The sequence below is a fragment of the Stenella coeruleoalba genome (assembly GCF_951394435.1).
Source record: "Stenella coeruleoalba genome assembly, chromosome: 10".
Classification (NCBI taxonomy): domain Eukaryota; kingdom Metazoa; phylum Chordata; class Mammalia; order Artiodactyla; family Delphinidae; genus Stenella; species Stenella coeruleoalba.
In genome coordinates, this window is record NC_137156.1 from 54,827,959 (window position 1) to 54,847,409 (window position 19,451).

Below are 19,451 nucleotides of genomic sequence, written 5' to 3' on the forward strand. Positions count from 1 at the left end.
TGTATGTCTTTTGGTGGGAGCATTTAATCCATTTACATTTAAGGTAATTATCGATATGTATGTTCCTATTCCCATTTTCTTAGTAGTTTTGGGTTTGTTCTTGTAGGTCTTTTCCTTGTCTTGTGTTTTCTGCCTATAGAAGTTCCTTTAGCATTTGTTGTAAATCTGGTTTGATGGTGCTGAATTCTCTTAGCTTTTGCTTATCTGTAAAGGTTTCAATTTCTCCGTTGAATCTTAATGAGATCATTGCTAGGTAGAGTAATCTTGGTTGTAGGTTTTTCCCTTTCATCACTTGAAATATGTCCTGCCACTCCCTGCTGGCTTGTAGAGTTTCTGCTGAAAGATCAGCTGTTAACCTTATGGGGATTCCCTTGTATGTTGTTTTTTGTTTTTCCCTTGCTACTTTTAATATTTTTTCTTTGTATTTAATTTTTGATAGTTTGACTAATATGTGTCTTGGTGTGTTTCTCCTTGGAACACTGAGAAACAGCTTCCTGGACTTTATTAACTGGACTTTATTAACTATTTCCTTTATTAACTGGACTTTATTAACTATTTCCTTTCCCATATTAGGGAAGTTTTCAACTATAATGTCTTCAAATATTTTCTCATTTCCTTTCTTTTTCTCTTCTTCTTCTGGGACCCCTATAATTCACATGTTGGTGCATTTAATGATGTCCCAGAGGTCTCTGAGACTGTCCTCATTTGTTTTCATTCTTTTTTCTTTATTCTGCTCTGCGGTAGTTATTTCCACTATTTTATCTTCCAGGTCACTTATCCATTCTTCTGCCTCAGTTATTCTGCTGTGGGTTCCTTCTAGAGAATATTTAATTTCATTTATTGTGTTTTTCATCATTGTTTGTTTGCTCTTAATTTTTCTTGGTCCTTGTTCAATGTTTCCTGTATTTTCTTCATTCTGTTTCCAAGATTTTGGATCATCTTTACTATCATTACTCTTAATTCTTTTTCAGGTAAACTGCCTATTTCCTCTTCGTTTCTTTGGTCTGGTGCCTTTTTACCTTGCTTCTTCATCTGCTGTGTGTTTCTCTGTCTTCTCATTTTGCCTAACTTAATGTGTTTTGGGGTCTCCTTTTCGCAGGCTGCAGAGTCATAGTTCCCGTTGTTTTTGTTGTGTGCTCCCAGTGGGTAAGGTTGTTTCAGTGGGTTGTGTAGGCTTCCTGGTGGATGGGACTGATGCCTGTTTTCTGGTGTATGAGGCTGGGTATTGTCTTTTTGGTGGGCAGGACCACGTCTGGTGGTGTGTTTTGGGGTATCTGTGACCTTATTGCGATTTTAGGAAACGTCTCAGATGGTGGGTTTGTGTTCCTGTCTTGCTAGTTGTTTGGCATAGGGTGCCCATTACTGTAGCTTGCTGGTATTTGAGTGTAGCTGGGTCTTAGCTTGAGCTGGAGATCTCTGGGAGAGCTTTTGCCATTTGATGTTACGTGGAGCTGGGAGGTCTCTGGTGGACCCTTGTCCTGAACTCAGCTCTCCCACCTCAGAGGCACAGGCCTGACACCTGGTCGGAGCACCAAGACCCTGTCAGTTCATGGTTTTGAAGAAAAGGCAGAAGAAATGAAAGAAAGGAAGAAAAAATAAAATAAAATAAAGTTATTAAAATTAAAAATTTTAAAATTATTAAAAATAAAAAAATTAACAAGCAAGAAAAGAAAGAAAAGGAAAGAAGAGAGAAACCAAACCAAAAAACAAATCCACCAATGATAATAAGCTCTAAAAAGTATACTGAAAAAAAAAAAAAACCAGACAGGACCCTAGGACAAATGGTAAAAGCAAAGCTATACCAACAAAATCACACAAAGAAGCATACACATACACACTCATGAAAAGAGAAAAAGGAAAAGAAAATATATGTCGTTGGGAATTCTGAGGTCTTCTGCCAGCATTCAGTAGGTGTTCTGTAGGAGTTGTTCCACATGTAGATGTGTTTCTGATGTATTTGTGGGGAGGAAAGTGATCTCCACGTCTTACTCCTCTGCCATCTTGAAGGTCTCTCTCTTGTTTGTTTTTTAAAGCAAAAATGAAATCAGTGAAATCACTAAAAATATAACTAAAAATTTTAAATGAAACCAAAATGGTATCTTACATGTTTTCGCCATGAAAGCACAAACAAAAACACAAAACAATACAATACAAAAGGCTGTAAAAAAAACTGAGAGTGTTTTAAAGAGGGTTATTTTTGGAATTGTTTATGTATGCACGCATGGTACATTTAGTACTTTAATAGTGGTTGTCTAATTATGTTTTCTTGAAACACTAGTATTCACCTGGTTGGACTGAGGTTATCTATTCTTAAATCATAACTCATATTTTTCTAACCATGTGTGCTGTTTGTCACCAGTACACAAGGAGATAGATACAGAGATTGAGAGTAAACAGGTGGAAACTTTGGTTGGCAAAGTAATTTAATTTCTGTTTAATCTAGTAATACAACTAAATGGGTTTACTTTTTTTTTTTTTTTTCCCTCACCGCTGTGGCCTCTCCTTTTGCGGAGCACAGGCTCCGGATGCACAGGCTCAGCGGCCATGGCTCACGGACCCAGCCGCTCCGCGGCATGTGGGATCCTCCCGGACCGGGGCACGAACTCGCGTCCCCTGCATCGGCAGGCGGACTCCCAACCACTGCGCCACCAGGAAAGCCCAGGGTTTACATTTTTTATCTTTGTTTTTTCTTTCATTTTTAAAATAATTCTTTTATATCCCATTTTACTAAAATATTGGTCCATGGTAAAGTGGGAATAAAACAAAACAAAGCAACAATAACATCAATAAAGAAAAAATCCATCTCGTTAGTTAGAAGAGCTTTGTTCTAGAATTCTCTTGATTAATCTGGAGTTTGAAAAAGAAGTGTATTTTCCAAAGCTCCTCGTCTCCATGACACATTCGGCACATTAATTCATTTCAGTGCAAGGCTAAAGGTAAAAATACCTCCTCTAATACGAACATTTAACAAAGCCTATTTAATTTTCCTGTTTTCTAGATTTTAAATTGAGAGAATACTTATTTAGAAAACACTTTCTTCTGACAAAGTATACCTGACCTTTGAATTGACATTGTATGGCAGGCAGCCTGTGAGCCATAATGGCGATAATAAGTTTTAATATAAAATATCTTCTGCTTTTCCTGGCAGAGTAATGACATCTTTGCTGACACTCGTGACACACTGTCTTGGTGGTGATGCCAGAGAGGGGGCAGCCTGTTTGAAACTGCAGAAGAGTCTTCCCTTAGCTGCCTGCTTCTCTGATGGTCCAGTGCTTCCAGAGGCTGGCTCATCACCTGAAAGCAGAGTGTCTGAGGGCCTGTCAAAGCTTTTGCCACATTTGGGGTGCAGACAGCCCAAATCCCCTGGGTTTCTCTGAGATTTTGAACCAGAGTTTACTGCTGGCCTATTACAAGCAGCATCTCTGCAAGGTCCTCATTAAAATCGCAGAGAGGTGCCTCACAAATAAGGCTCTTGAGCATGGCCGTGAATAATGACTCCACTTCAGGCTGACTTTGGGATGTTTCAGCCAGAGAAGTCAGGATTTTTCTAATAAGGACTGGGGAGAGTACCGCCCAAAGGTACTCAGCTGTGAGCGTGATGCAGCTTTTGTTTGAAGTCCTCTATAAATCCAGCCTGTCCCCGTGTTCCTCACATCCTATAGAGATCTTCTAAGGGGAAGACCCCTTTGAAATTCATGGGAGTTCTTCTGTTTGATCAGCTTCACGGGGTATGGGGCAACATGAAGACAGGATGCCGGCAAGTAAGGAATGGAACCAACACAGTGCATACTCTTCTCCACACTTGGGTGAGGAAATTACTGCTTTCTCTACTGTTATGGACTGAGTGCCCCTCAAAATTCACGTGTTGGAACTTTAACCCCCAGGACCTCAGGATGTTACTCTATTTGGAGACAGGCCCTTTAAAGAGGAAATTGAATTAAAATGAGGTGATTAATGTGAGTCTTAATCCAACCTGGGTGGTGTCCTTATAAGAAGAGGAAGACCACGCCAGGACTCAGCAAGAAAGCAAGGGGAGAGACATGAGAAGAAACTAAACCTGCTGCCTGGGTGGCTTACGGCTCCGGAATTGAGGAATAAAAGTCTGTTGCTTAAGCCACCAGCCTGTGACGTTTGGTTATGGCAGGCCTGGCAAACGACAATGCTTGCTGGGCTGATCACAGGTGAACCTACGCTCTACTTTTGTGTCTCATGTTGTTTGAACTAAGGATGAACAAAATATAAAGGGATATGATTAAGGATGTGAATATATGGGCATACGTGTGATGTGAAGGTTAATTACCATGACTGGGTCTTCAAGCCATGCAAGTTCATTTCTGCACAGCTCTGCTATATATCTGGACAGGACAGTCCACCTTTGCAGAATGAGTTTGATGATTGAAATTAATACCCTAAGGGCTGCCCTTGGATCTCACACCTGCCATAGCATGTGAAGGGCCACATACAGGTAAGAGAACTGATCTGTAGGGATTTTTCTTGCTGGGTATTACTGAAGAACGTAGGCTTTGAAACTCTGGTCCTGGAATACAGCTTATGTCAAAAGCTGCGACCTGAACAGATTAAAGATGATTCAATATGTCCTCAAAATAAAGAGCCTCCCTCTCGTTGGTGAAATCATCTTCCCAATTCCATATTTAGGTTGGAGGTTTGCTCCCTACTTTCGACTTTTGGACAATCAAAATATGTGTCATAGTTATTATTACTGTAGAAGAAAATGCCAATTTATATAAATTTCAGAGGCCCTAATGTATTAATTAATTTATTCATTCAACAACTATGTATTTAGTACCTACTAGCATTATGGTAAATTCCTGGGACCATTGTTCTTTTCTTTAGGAAGTTAAAATTCTGAAGTGTCTGAGAGAGGTGTGAGAATTGGGGAATGGAAAACTGCAGGCAATCCATCGAATAAATACAATTATAATAGATTCTCTAAGAAGAGAATACTAGAGGATGAGGACTTTTTATAGGAGATCTAAATGGTGAGAATAAAAAGTCCAGTGAAGAGTTGAGGGAGGACAGCTCCAGAAGGGGGGGAACATAAAAAGAACAAGACTCAGGTGCATGTGTTCAGCGATCAGGAGGGAGAATGTGTCTGAGATAAAGGAGATGGAGGTGGTGGGAGGTAAGGTCGGCCTCATCAGCCCAAGCTACATAGTTTGGAGTTACTCTAAGAGCGTTTGAAAGCCCCTGGAAGGCTTTACGGAGGCAGCTTCATATTTTTAAATATTTTTTTTATTTCTCAAATACTCATGACATTATCTCAGTGGTGAAGCTTGCGTGGGGTTGCCTGGATTAAACTGCAGAGGAATAATTACAGGGGATAACTGAGATTAATGTAATTCATATGATATTCTCACCTTCCCAAAAGAGCTCTATAGGAATGGCATGACCATGCTAAGGAATTTAAACTACTGATAGTGGTTTCAAGGGAGACATTAAAAGTTTCCATGGTCAGAACTGTTTTCTGGGAAAACAAATAGGGCAGAGGAGAATGCGGTGGACTAGAATGGGCTGTATTGGACTTGGAGAGTCAGGTCAGGAGGGCCTTTCAGTAGCTCAAGAGAAGAAGTGATATGGGTTTCTGCCAAAGCAGTGTCATTGGGGAGTAATGTGAGAGTATAGGTATTGGAGTAATTGCAAAGGAAGAATCTATGTGATTAGTAACAGGATGGTAGGGCAAAAGAGAGAATGAGTGAGTCCAGGCTTGTGAACCTCTAGATGTCTTAGCTGATATCTAGAGCTGATATCTTAGCTGATATCTGATGATGGTAGTAGACAAGAAGGGACAAAAATGGAGGAGTCGTTAGGGTTCAGAAACTCTAATATGGAGCTATCTCTACTTGCATGTCAAACACACACAAATATTGCCTGAAGCACATAAGTATTTGCTTTATATGAGAGTAGGATGGGCTTCCTAATGAAACAAGCATAGTATCAATGTTCAGTCCCTCCATCAACACATCATTAGTAAGTATTTAGGGACTACCAAATTATTTACCATTTTTATAATTTTCTGTTTGTACTGTGTAGGTAATTGTGGCTGGTTGTTTGTGGAAATGGCCACCATTATATACCTCCTTGTATCCATGATCCTTTGAAGTGTGCTGACTTCTCTCATAAAGAGGTAGAATCTATTTCTCTACCTCTTGAAGCCAGGCTGGTTGTGATTTGCTTTAACCAACAGAATGAAGGGGAAGTAATTTTGTACCAGTTTTGAGACTAGGTCTCCCTCTCAAAACTCTCCCCCTGCCATGTGAACAAGCCTGAGCTAGCCTGTTGAATGATGAGTTGTTGGCCAGACACATCTGGTACCCATTCAGACATCACTCACATGTGTGAAGCTGTCTGAGATCACGCAGCCTCAATCACGTCAGCTGCCAGTGGAAAGCTAGAGCCCAGTCGAGAACAGCCAACTCTGGGCTTCCCTGGTGGCACAGTGGTTAGGAGTCCACCTGCCAATGCAGGAGACACGGGTTCAAGCCCTGGTCCAGGAAGATCCCACATGCTGTGGAGCAACAAAGCCCGTGCGCTACGGCTGCTGAGCCTGTGCTCTGGAGCCCATGAGCCACAACTACTGAAGCCTGCGTGCCTAGAGCCCATGCTCTGCAACAAGAGAAGCCACCGCAATGAGAAGCCTGCACACCACAATGAGTGGCCCCTGCTCGCCGCAACTAGAGAAAAGCCCGCATGTAGCAGCCAAGACCCAACGCAGCCAAAAATAAATAAATTAATTTAAACAAATCTGAATCATTAAAAAAAAAGAACAGCCTACTCTGCCTAGATCAACAGAACTGCCCAGCTGACCTGTAGATTTGGGAACATCCGTAATATATAATTAATGTTTTAGGTCACTAAGTTTTGTAATGCTTGTTATACAGTAATAGATAACTATAGTGTTAGACATGTGAACCCAGTGAAAAATTTGAAATATAAATTAAAAGAAAAGAAGGTAATTAAAATCATCCATACTTCCACTCATTTATCAGCTCTGTTACCGTACTGTGGTACAATTAAATCCTTTCACAGTTATGCACCCACAGTGCCATATTGGACTGAATGTTTGTGTTCCCAAGAATTCATATTTTGAAGCCTTACTCCCCAAATGTGATGGCAATTAAAGGTGGGGAGTTGGGGGTGGTAATTAGCTTTGGATGAGGTCATTAGGGTGGAGCCCCCCTGATGGTACTGGTGCCCTTATAAGGGAATGAAAGAACTTGTGCTCACTCTCTCAGCCATGTGAGGGAAGCAGGAAGAGAGCTCTCACCAGAACCCCACTATGCTGGCACCCTGATCACAGACTTAGCAACCTCCAGAACTGTAGAAATAAATATTTGTTGGTTAAGCCACCCAGTCAATGATATTCTTGTTTAGCAGCCTGAGTTGACTAAGACACAAAATGAAAATGGGATGACTCAATAATTTGACTGAAACCAACTTTTTTCATTTAATATACAGTATGCATCTCTCCACGAGAATAAATCCACTTCTGCATCAGTTTACCATTTATACTCTATCCATAGCCTGTAAATGGACATCTGGAATTCTCTGTCTTATTCTACCCTGAGTGTAATTATTCCACCAAGTGTCTACTTTGACCAAGGCAACCTATATAAAATATCCAGTAACTTAGCAGAAACTAGTACACAGTTTAGTCTCGAGTGGCCCTGGAAGTAGGAAAAATGCTTTTAATAGAAGAAAAGTGTGACCTAACTTATATTAAAGGTATCATGTTTGGTGAAGTGTGAGCTAGACAAAGGTAAGCAAGGGCTGAGTTCTCAGTATTTTTCATTTGTCAAATTAAAGGAAAAATGTTTTCTTTTTTAATAGGAAAGGAATGAGTGGGAATATTATCAACAACATAGTTTCTTTCTTTGGGATAGTAGTGCAGGCAAAGAGATTAAAAATCGACATATGATGTTAGAGATCCAATTTATTTGAGCTTCTATAAAGGATAGGTTTGACATAAACAGTGAAGGGAAAATTGTTTTCAGTAAATGTTTATTAGATACCTTCTTGTTTATGATGTGGTATAAGGTGCTAAAAGGGATACAGATGCATGGATTGCATGATGACTGCATTGGTCTCTTACTGTATATCTGCAACTATAACTATGTTTTACATATTGTCTCACTGAATTCTTCCCAGACCCCTGTGCTCCAGGTATAATTTCCATGACTTTCATAGGAGACACAGATAGTCTAGCCACTTTTTTTACATTGTTGTTTTAATGGGAATCTAGTGGATTATGACCAGGGAGAAAAGTCAGCCAATTAATGAACCTTTATTGGGCATAAATTTTTAGTGAAACATTTCGTGAAGCATAAAGAGCATATGGACCTTGAAAGGTTTCCTCTTTTTGAAGGTTGGCGAAATAGTTGCCCGTGCCCTTGGCCAAACTCAACATTTGATGTGAAAAACTAACATGAAAATTATGAAGAAACCCTGGGTGCAGCAGAAGGTTTGAAGTTCAAGTGTGTACGAGATTGCTTCTCAGAAGGGGAAGGGCACCTCCATTAACAACCAGGGTAACAGAGGGGGAGTGTTTCAGTTTTAGGTGAGCACTTCCCCTAACCCACCCCTGTCCATTTCCCTAAGGGAGTCCTGGTTAACCCTCTCAGCACAAGGAAACAACAAAACAGCCCTGGATAGCTGAGGCAACCAGAATTCCAGATAGCAGTATGGCAGTGACTAGAGATGAAGCAGATGGAGGTGAGGGTATGCTAAAAGAGCAAGTGGCCCATTGGCAACCCTGAGTGGTTGACAGGTATCTGAGATGATAAGATCTAATGCCCTCCAGGAGAGGTGGCAGGGCCCGTGTAGCCAGTGTTCCTGACAGGTCCAGGAACCTGGATCTCCAGCTGAATCTGAGAGTAGACCCATACATTTACCCCAGGGTGCCAGTAATATTTCCTAGTGGATTATGACAACAGAAAGAATTGCTCTAAGCATCTAATTCTATTTAGAAGGAAGATATAATAATCATCTTAATAAATTTATATGGTAAAATAAAATGTACTACTGCTCTTAAATACTTTATACAGAATCACAAGAAGAATGAATTCATTCTTGACAATGGAAGGACAAGCAGGAGAATAAAAAAACACCCATGAAAACTTCTTGTGAGTGAAAACAAAACAAGATAGAGTGTCTAAAATACATTCAGATTTATCAATTATAATAAATGTAAGTGGGATTAACCCACTGATCAAAAGATGAAGAGTTTCAGATTGGATGTTAAATGATCCAGTAAAAGCTGGTCCACAAGATGTATATTTAAAGTAAAAGTACAGAAAAGTTTGAGAATAAAAGAAAGAAAAAGTTATACCAGAAAAATATGTCTGCAAAATTTGGGTTAGTAGTTTAAATATGAAACAAGATAGATTTTAAGGAGAATGTTTTTGAAGAACAAAGAGGCATACTCTTAAAGCTCAATCCCACATGTTGTTTTTTAAAAAATATGAACAATATGTGCATACCTCTGGAGAGACTGAGCAAACAGAAAAGAACAGAGAATAAAAACACTAGTAAAAATATCACTATGAATAAATATGTGCTAATACATTTTAAAATCTAGATGACATGTTTTTGGAAAAATGTAAAATGCCCACACTGGAAGAAAAAAAAAGTTTTTCTTAATAGACTTGGAAAAAGCATTTAATGTTGATCATCATTTGCTAAGATAAAAATTATCAGAAAACTAGAAGTGGAAGGCAACTTCCTAAACTTAGTTATAGATCAAAACCTTCAGCAGGTCTCTCACTCCACTTAAACCTTTGGGTGTTACCTGCCTTAACAATGAAAAGCTAACAGTTTTGTTTTCACTATTATTACTGCTCCAGTTTTGCAGGTACCAACCAATGCAGTAGGACAGGAGAAGAACCAAACAAATTAAAAGAATAAGATAAGACAGGAGGAGATTTAAAAAACTCTCATTTGTAGCAGAAAATATGATTACCTACATAGAAGTTTCAACAGATGCCACATACAAATTATATAATCAGAGAGTGCAAGTAAATCAAATCACAAAATCAATAGCATTTCTATATACCATCAAAAATAAATAAATAATTTAGGTGAAAATATAATTTGCTGTATAAAACTATGAATTAAAGAATTTGCCTATCGGAATTCTCAAGATGCTAAGGAAACAAATTTTAACATACCTTGAATTCACATGGAGAAAATCTTAAATAAGGAGAAATAATACTTCATTCACTTATAGGAGATTTAAGATGATAAAATATTAATTCTCACTAAATGAATCTACAAACTCAATTTAAATTCCAGGTTTCAGAAGGAGTTTTACTAGAAATTTGGCTATGTTTTCTTAAATGTGTATGAAAGAATACATTTTTATACAAAGCTAAGGCAACTTTAAAAACTAATGAAATGGATTATTTAAAAGTTAAAGACGTTCTGTTAAGTCAAAGTATTTAAAATGGGTGACACTGATGTGACGGCAGAAAAACAGAACAATGGAAAAGATTAGAGAACTCATAAACAATGCATATGGAAAGTGATATCTGATAGAGCTAGAAATACAGACAAGTAAACAAAGGAGTAAACAAGATATAATTTAGATGGATGGAAGAAAAATGTAGTTTTAGTCCTACCTCACACAACATAAATGGGGAACTAAAATTACAAAGCTAATAGAATAAAAATGTTAAGGAGTATGTTTAGGACCTTGGGGTGGAACATGAGGTTTTAAATAAAACACGAAAACATACAGAACACTTGATTATTCAGAGTTTTGAAAGTCACCATGAAAACTGAAACACACACGCCCACATCCTCACACATTCCCCCTGCAACCTCCCCTGCACACAAAACTGTACCCGACAATTTAGATGGGCGGAAACCTAAATGGAAAGAACACATGTAAAGACATGCTCTCCCACACTGTTAATCAGAGAAACAATAGTTGAACAATAAAAGATACATCAGATTGGCCAATAATAAAACATCAGTTAACACGAATGTGGATAGTGTGGTAGGACAGAGGAACTTTTAATAGACTTCTCACATTAGTCCCTTACTGACATTATGAGCACTTAGTAACCTGAAGTTCTCGTATGTCCTAATATCTGAAATCCACACCAAAGAAGATCAAATATGTGCCCTTCTGGGGACATGTATAAGGATTTTCTTCACTGTGTCATTTGTGGTATTAGGAGAGTTGAAGACTGCCTAGGGTAGTGGAAATATGAAATATGGTACATGCATCTATGGAATACTCTGCAGCCGTCAAAAACAAATTACAGGCACACACCATAAGAATGGATTTTTAAAAGCATATTTTTGAGTAAAAAAAGCTTATGAATAAAGAAAGATTTATAGTGCAATAACATATACATGAAATTAAAACATGCACACACATGTTCAAAACAACACTGTATATTTTTCAAAAACACATGCATAGCCAAGCATTTGTAACAAACACTTATGCCATAAATTAAAAAGAAAGAGAGGAGCCTCAGAATGGGGAGAAAAATACAATGAAACAGGAAAGTAAGTGTGGTGAAAACAAGGAATATGTAATAAGGGGAAAAAGTGCCTGAGACATATTATGGGAAAGGTCACTGATATCATGTGTGTTTTGCTTCCTGTTCATCCCAGATCAAATTAAACCCGGCTTAGCCCTCACCTGCTAAAACTGGCAGGAAATCTAATTTCAGGTTTTTTTTAAGGTGTCATTTCTGTTCTAGTTGATTTTACAGAACCCCATGAACCCCATACACTTCTGTGACCCAATAAAGTTTCTAGAGGTCCCCATGACTTTAGCTTGCCATAGTTACTAAGCTCTTTGGCTTACCACCCTTCTGTCAAGAGCTAGATTTAAAAAATTTTTTTTATTTAAGGCTGTCCCAAATTCTTTTATTGTTTATGGTTTCAGGCCCCTTAAATACTGTACGACAGATTGAAGTCTGCCATTACTAGTTGGGTAATGGCAGACTTCAATCTGTCATACAGTATTTAAGGGGCCTGAAACCATTTTTGCTTGGTACTGTTGCTCCTATGGGTAGGTTGCAGGAATGCCTGCTTTCTGTATTCTGCCTTACGATTGTCAGTGGACCTTAATGTAGCCTTTACCAGCGCCTCCCTTCCTGTGAGTTTAGGCTCTTCCACAGAGTTAAGCACTTGTCCATCCTCTATCCTCCCAATGAGCCTTTGTTAATCCCCCTTCCAGGCTAGCCCAGGACAAATAAAGGTGAAACTGACCCTTGGAGCTATCAAGAACCTGAACCATAGAACAGAAAAGCTCAAGTCTTTGAGTGAGGCAAGGGTGGATTGAAAGAAAGGGAGAATATCATCATTTTATATAGCTATCCCTTACAGCTACCAGAACCTGGTGCAAATTAATGTCTTCATAGATCAGCTGAACACAGATGTGAACCTGGCATCTTTACTTCAGGGTTTCCCATACCATTTATTTTGCTAAAGAATTGCAAGGAGATCTATGCACACGATTTCACCAATTTATTTATCCTTGGATATTTTTTTTTTCCCTTGGAGCATGTTGTAAAACACTATTTGGGGAACTCCGGTTGAGAAAATTTTAAACTAAGGAATTGCTTTACCTCATTAGAGGTCATCATTGTGTGGCTAACTTCAACTCAGAAACTGAGCTACACATGAATTATTTGATGACCCAGGATTCATACAAGCCCAAAACAGAGTTGTTCTTTCTAGTATCATTTTCTATATTATATATCTTCAATGATGAAACAATTATATCGTCCAGTTTTTCCAGATATGGCAGAAGAAATTGATTCTGCCACATGGATAACCAGGAATCAATAATATTTGACCTTGTGCATTCCAGTGGTGATTTACTCAATTAGTTCTTACAGAAGCATGTTATTCGCTTTGTTGGATATAGAGTCATTTTGTGTTAAGTGCAGTTCAGTGATAAAAGCTGAGTTTTCCTTATAAGTGAAAGTGTTTTTTCATGTTATTACTGTTATTTACAGTAATATTAAGTATTAGGATCCCAATAATTGTCAATAATAAGGTAGCATTAAGGAACTTTTAGTTCAAACTTATAATTTTCTTGATAGGGGAACAAGCTTTTAATTGTTAGGTTCTCTATGTCTACATCAAAGATGACCCACCCCAGAGACACATTTGAAGAGAAGCAGGGTCAAAGTGAATATAAATCCTTTTTAATTTGGCTTGTGTAGTGATAATAATTTATATTTAAATAGCCTGTAAGTTTATACAAAACACTATTTTTTTTAGAATTCTAGGCTGCCGTAAAACGTGAGCTTAATTGCAAGGAGAAACATCAAAAGGCCTCCTGGATACTTTTCATGGAGGGACGAGAAGGTAAGAGATGGCTACAGATCTATTTTTGCTGTGTTTTTGCTAAGTGGCTAGAAGTTAATAACATCTACTGCATCGCTTTATGTGTGTGTGGTGAGGTGAGGTAACAGTTTAAAACAGTATATATTTTTTGATGATCCTCCTTAAACATAAACAATTGTGATGAAATGACAAGACCGTAGACTTTCATATACTCCAAGAGTTATGTACAAAATTTAACAGAGCAGCATGATTTTAGTAGCTAAAAACTGGAAACTACCAAATACACATCAACAGTGTAATGGATAAATCAATGTGGTATATCTATGTATTGGAATATTATCCAACAATGAAACTGAATAAACTACAGATACATGTAACAGTATGCGCAAATTCACAGTTATAATATTAGATGAAATAAGTCAGACACAAACAAATACATTTCATACCTGAGAGTGTGTGTGTGTGTGTTTGTGTGTATATTCCCCTTAGTACAATTTACATAGGCATACATAAATAAATTATGATGTTGGAAGTCAAGATAACCTATAACTTTGGGGGAAAAGAAAGGGCAATGATTTAGAGAGGAAACGAATAGAGGGTATCTTCCAGATTATTGGCAATATTCTCTTTTTTGACCTGGAATGTGGTTACAAAGGGATGTTCATGTTGTCAATTATCTACTCTGCTGTACATTTCTTTTTTGCACTTTCCTTATGAATGTCATATTTTATTAAAGAGTTTAACGATCCCACTTTTAAAAAAATGGAGAGAGGGTTTGGGTAGGCAGACCGTTCACGTTTCAAATCCTGAATCTGCCACTCATTAGCTTCTGTGGCCTTGGGAAAATGTTATTTAATAATTTGCATCTTGGTTTCCTTATTTGTAAAATGGAATTTATTATAAATTCCTGGGAGTTTGTCATAGATTTAGTAGATTTCGCATAACAAGTGCTTTCCACTCAGTGGACTTCAATAAAATTAATGAAAGTTAACTTCTCCCCTGCCTCAACTTTTAATATGCTATTTCATGACAGTATACTGATAGCCAGGAGAGGACTATGTGGTCATGTTATTCTGCCATCTGAAAAAGCATTGAGATTCTAAGTCCTCTGGGCTGAGTAAACAAAGTTCAATACAGACTTATAGACACCTGCGATTGCTTGACTACTGCCAGTCTGCCCAGCATTAGCGCATCAGAAGGGACCAAGAGGGGCCTGGGTATGAGACTGAGCTGATTAAAAAGCCTTGACTGAAAAACTCAATTTGATTCATAGACCAACATTGATCTATCAGTTTCATTCAGGGGTTAATAATTGATCTATCAATGAGCTAAGACTCCATAGTTTTATTTGGATCAAGATATTCACTCCCAAGAAAATCCACCAAGTTTGCATTTCTTGCATGTTTATATCATGCATTTGAATTTACAAATGCATAATGCACTCAGAGACAATTTTCTGAGTAATGTGGGGCGAACATGGTAAAAGTTATTACTTTATTGACTGATTGATTCAACCAATAAATATTTATTAAGCACTGATTTTGTGCTGAATCACAGTTCAGTTTTGGTTTGAAGACATGAGCTATTGTTAAGGCATATCTAAAGAAGGTTATATTCAATAAACCACCTTCAATCACATAGACTTACTTGTAGTCTTCTATTTGAACAAAACTTACAAAGTTGATGTAAACTTGGGGCTTTACATACGTTTTCAAAAGTTGTTCGATACCTTTTTATAGAAGGTAGCCCAAATGTTATCATCATAACTTCATACATTAACTAATTTACAAATGTATAAAATCTTAACATATAATAAAGCTGGACTAGAACTGAAATGTCGTTTTAAACCTACAACCAGCCCAATTAATATTTATTCAGAAAAACATAGTCTAAAAAGAATGAAACAATTTTAAGAATATAGAAGATTTTATTTATATCTACATTTTTGTTTAATTTTATTTTTAAATGAATCAAGGCATTGTGTTAGTGCATACTGCAAAATCAGGATAGCTCCTTAGCGTCAATGAGTAGAATTATATTTTTAAAATGTCTTCTTTGTGGTCGACAGCAGTATGAATGAGTAAGAAAGATTGGCTCAAGCATTCTATCTGACTCAACTTTATGAATGAGATTCTTTGGGGAATTACAGAATTTTGATACTGATACAGTGTGGGCATAGGCCAGCATTAAAATTACTGAAAACGAGAAGACTTCTCTATCTTCTTTCTTGGCCTTTGAATCTGGTGAGCTTCCTCTTCAGTAGCAAGAAGACAAACTAACACAACAGATGAGAATCCTCCTGGAAAGCTTGAGCAGAGTGTGTAGCACATCCTGAGCAGCTGGGGATATTAGAGAGTAGTAGTCTCAAGCTGGCCGTTGTCTTTGCCTATTTTTGTGTCTGTCTCTTCCATTAAATGGTTAATTCCTTAACAAAAGGGATTGCTTCTTAATTGTCTTTGTATCCAAAATACCAAGCCAGGGACTTGTACATAGTGGACACTTGATAAATATTAGTTAACTTCATTAAAAAAAATGATTGTCATGCTCAATTATGGTTGTCTCCCTACCTCTGCTGAAACCTCCATAAAGGCAAAGATCTGTCAGTCTTATTCTTTATTCTAGCTGAGTGACTAATATTACATCTGGCAAATTATAGATGCTTAATAATATTGATTATTGGAAACACACTCTCCTCTGCTTACACATCTCTCATATGGCTGAAAATGGTTCCTCCAGTGTTTGAACCTGGATGGTATTCTAGATCCAGCCTCAATTAAAAAAATACAACTCTCATTTGGGTTTGCTTGCTGTTAACATGGCTGGCTATTCCCTGAACAATGTATTATATCTATAGACAGAATTACTTGTTAGAGAACAGATATGTATAGAGCCTCAGAATAGCTCACGCAAGAAGGAGGAGCTTTGGACGAGAATAAGTCAGTCAGAATTCCCAGAAAAAAGTCAAGTTACAAGTTTCAAGTATGCAGCTATATATACTCATTAAATGTAATGTTGGCAGTAGTCGGTTCTACTTCATTGAACTTTTCCAACAATCCAATTTGAAAAGCTCATAATTGATGCCCAACTCATTGGAGACAGATATTAGAAAAGTCGAAGAACTTAGCATTTATTTTAGATGAGTTTATAACATAGTGGCAAGAACAAGGAATATACCCTTGAAATGGTATTATGGGCAAAGTTCCATAGAGTGAAGATAAACAAAATTTGGACTGTATCTAAAATGCCCACCTGTCTCCAATTCTGAGAGCAGGGCAAAATTGGTGCAAACATTTTTTTTCCGAATAGAAACAGAAAATACAGACAAATATGAAAGTATAGGACATATGAAATTATTTGTAGGACTGATGACATTTGAGGCAACTTCTTTCCTTCGATATTGCAATAGATATCTTACTTTTGGGGGAGTAAAGTCTAAAGGATTAATAAATATCAGAAGGAATGACTTCCAAATTAAGAGTATTCGGGATAGATTAAAAGCATTTTTCTTTTATCAAGCAATTATTCTATGGCAAGTATTCTCCTCTGTTCTTTGTCATTCGTCTTCCACTTATTTCTCATAAAGCCCTGTAAGTTGAAACACTTATCATCATTAGTTTAGAGATGAGGAAACTGAGTCACAGAGAAGTTCATCAAGCAAGGAAGTAAGGGAGCCAGGATTTTCCCTTGGTGATCTGAATCAGAGTCCATACTCCTAACCACAAGCGGAGCTGGTTGCCTGAGCCCACTCCCAGGCCTTGATGGATGGTGGGAGAAAAAAGAAAGCAATTTCATGAGAATGGCTTCCAGAATAAGGGGGGAAGGTGAGAAGGTGCAGAATTAATATAAAGCTTATGAAAAATAGAGGACATAAACCCCCAAATACCATCTTTGAGCAAAGACCAGTTGTAGCAATTCAGAGGTAAAAGGTAGGAGGATTCCTGTAAAGCCCTATAATCTAACAGATGCAGACATTTAGGCTTTGAGTGGGAACGGTATTTTGGAAGGTCCCTGTGCTCTGAGATATGGAAACAGTCCTGGAACCCGGATAAATCTTTGTTGAACTCCTCGGTTCAGGTATGTCGTGTGGACTAAACATTGGCAGATTATCAAAGACTGAGAATAACAGTAAGATCAGGCATAAAATTTAGGTATTAGGGCTGTGCAACTGGAAACCACAGTTATGTTATTCACATATATTGTTTCCAATTTAATGTTCATTTGAAAATATCACTTACTCTGCCCACCTAAAGACTTTAGAAATAAGCAGTGGTTAATTAAAGAGCCTGGGAATATGATTTCAAAAGATACACACTCTGGAATCACATAGCTGAAAGTAAAATGCAATTTCGTAAGTATCTAATGCAGTGGTATATCTAAATTGCTAAGCTAGATCACTAGCAAGGAAAAAAAGCCATTTTGAGACTTGAAAAATAGAATTGGGTGTCTATCCTGTTTTTGTTTTTGGAAGATGTCAGATATCTTTTCACTATGAAGGTGTATGCTTTTATCCACCACTTTAAACCTTCCTTAAAATTTGCAGGAAAAGTTAGCTTGAATCCTGTATTTGCTGTATGTCATGGAAGCTCATTACCACATACCTGGCATTCTGACAGAAGCTGGAGAAAATTAGTACCTACAGTTTAGCATGCTTACATTTAAGAGGTTACTCCAAAGAGTTCTTCCTACTAGCCTTATTGTCCTTACGTTCCAAAGGGGGAAGAGTGCAATCTAATTTTTACTGCATAAACTACATGAAATATTGTCATAAATGAATTCCTTGCTCCTTACGGAGAAAGCCTGAGATTAGTGTATTCTCTGGAGTAAGGGGGCATAATTATTTCACCATGTGTTTGTTTACTAAAACATTTTTTATGAAGGGATAATTTCCCTACGGAACCAGCTCCCGAAGAAAGTTCTGGATTTATCCCCATTGATAAACCTGTCTTACTATGTCTTCTGCACGAGGCTATGTAGTTTTGCAGCAGGCTCCATGTTTGGGCAGGTGTTTCATTCAAATGCTGCTGGGCTTTGTAGCTTTTTTCCCCTCTGATCACCTTTTCCCCCCGTTTTAAACCTGTCAAATTGAAAACTATCAAGAAGGTGTAAATAATTACTGATTGTTATATTTGTTTAAGCGAATCTTTCATTAAGAGTGAGACCACATGCCTAGAATTTCACACATTTTCCACTTCCACAGATGAACCTTTCAGAGAATCTTAATTTGGAACTAAATAATAAACTGCAGGGGAGATGAGAAATCTCTGAAAATACTTTGGAGAATAGCCATTCAATGAAAAGGGTTAAAGATGAAGAGCCCAACAACTTCAGTCCTAGGAATGAACTTGGCTTTTCTTAGATGGAGACTTACAGGAAGGGCTTGAAGTTCTCTTAGCCTCAATTTGCTTTACTGGAAAGATGAAAAAAGGAGGCATGATTTTTTTTTTAATCAAATGAAGTTATGTCTTAAATTTCAGAGTATTAGAAAATGTATTATTTTAAAAAAAATTTTATTGGAATATAGTTGCTTTACAATATTGTGTTAGTTTGTACTATACGGCAAAGTGAATCAGCTATACATATATCCCCTCTTTTTTGGATTTCCTTCTCATTTAGGTCAACACTGAGTAGAGTTCCCTGTACTATACAGAAGTTTCTCATTACTTATCTATTTTATATGTAGTATCAATAGTGTATATATGGCAATCCCAATCTCCCAATTCATCCCACAACCCCCTTCCCCCTTGATATCCATACATTTGTTCTCTATGTGTGTGTCTCTATTTCTGCTTTGTAAATAAGATTGTCTCTACCAATTTTTTCAGATTCCACATATATGCGTTAATATATGATATTTGTTTTTCTCTTTCTGGCTTACTTCACTCTGTATGACAGTCTCCTTTTGCACAGCAAAGGAAACTATAAACAAGATGAAAAGACAACCCTCAGAATGGGAGAAAATATTTGCAAAGGAAGCAACTGACAAAGGATTAATCTCCAAAATATACAAACAGCTCATGCAGCTCAGTATCAAAAAAACAAACAAAATCAAAAAATGGGCAGAAGACCTAAATAGAAATTTCTCCAAAGAAGAGATACAGATGGCCAAGAGGCACATGAAAAGA

The 19,451-nt window shown here is 37.5% G+C and overlaps 1 protein-coding gene across 13 annotated transcripts in view; it reads left to right on the top strand.

Annotated features, from left to right (window-relative positions):
• Positions 1–19,451, top strand: part of ARPP21 (cAMP regulated phosphoprotein 21) — a 1,021,360-nt gene that overhangs the window by 451,139 nt on the left and 550,770 nt on the right. For 12 of the 13 annotated variants that reach the window (XR_013830175.1, XR_013830176.1, XR_013830177.1 and 9 more), the window contains one exon: positions 13,264–13,350. The gene's annotated coding sequence lies outside the window, so the exon portion shown is untranslated. Of the gene's footprint in view, positions 1–8,466; positions 8,576–13,263; positions 13,351–19,451 lie in introns of those variants that run through there. The other variant, XR_013830186.1, reaches the window with a different exon arrangement.